A 1,149-nucleotide genomic window follows, 5' to 3' on the forward strand; every position below is an offset into this window, starting at 1 on the left:
AAAATAAGGAAATTCAAATTAAAAGAATGTATGAATTAATAAAAAAAAAGAACATATAGCCATATATTATGTTATTGCCCTAAATCTACTATTATTAGTCATAAATAATAGCTAGAGACAGACTGTGAATGAAACCCATTCTTTATAAATCAATGACAGATGTAAAGTGAGGACTGTAGTAAGGGCCTAAAACATTGCAACAATTATAATCTTGATCAGCCACTGTCAATTCCCTTTGCTTTTCTGTAATTGCTACTCTGGAATCACATAGCTGGTAGTTATAAACCTAAAAGTAGTTTGTGACATACACCTACTGGAATGGCTGAGCCACCCAGATCAGTAGCCCACACCTAGGAACTAGCTCAATTGGTCTTGTAACCCCCATCCCAAGAACTGATTTAGCAAAGAAGATCATTCCTACACCCCTGTGTTTCTGCCCCAAACCTAGCTAAGTAGAATATCCAATTGCCTAGCCTTTTGCCCACCCAACCATATTTCTCAAAACCCTTTCTCCTAAATTTTCAGGGAGAAGGATTTCAGAAATTCCTCCAACCTCCTTGTCTGTGATATTAAACCATTTCTCCGTGGCTTACACCTGCTGTCTCAGTTGATTGGCTTCCTCTTTGGTATCAGGCAATAAATATGATTGGATGGTAATATGAATTTAAAATTAGAAATATTTTCTCTGTTTTTCTTCATAATATAGATAGTAATAGAATTTTCACAAAAATTTCTGGTGATTCAAAGCCAATAAAAAAGTCAGTATGTTGTCAGTTTTCATTACCTCAGTTAGATGACAAATTCATCAAACAAGATACTTAAAATCCTTGTCTCTCTTCCTTGTTCTCATATCCAATCCATAAACAGTTTTTCTTTTGCTAACTCCAAAATATGACCTCTATTCCTATGACTACAAAGCCTGACATGAATGCAAACTCACCACATGCACTTACATTGGCAGCACTGTACAAACAAGTTTCATAACCTTGGTATATAAACATCTCACATTTGTGTTTTGTTGCTGTGTGATGGTGTCTTACTGACAGGTGTCATTATTGCTGTGTGTTTTTGTGTGCCATTGCAAGAATGTCAGAGCCTGAATTAGAGCCACAAAAAAACATTAAATGTCTTGTTAAATTTGGCAAGAGT

The sequence above is a fragment of the Otolemur garnettii genome, unplaced genomic scaffold (assembly GCF_000181295.1).
Source record: "Otolemur garnettii isolate 467f Iridium unplaced genomic scaffold, OtoGar3 scaffold00059, whole genome shotgun sequence".
Lineage (NCBI taxonomy): Eukaryota > Metazoa > Chordata > Mammalia > Primates > Galagidae > Otolemur > Otolemur garnettii.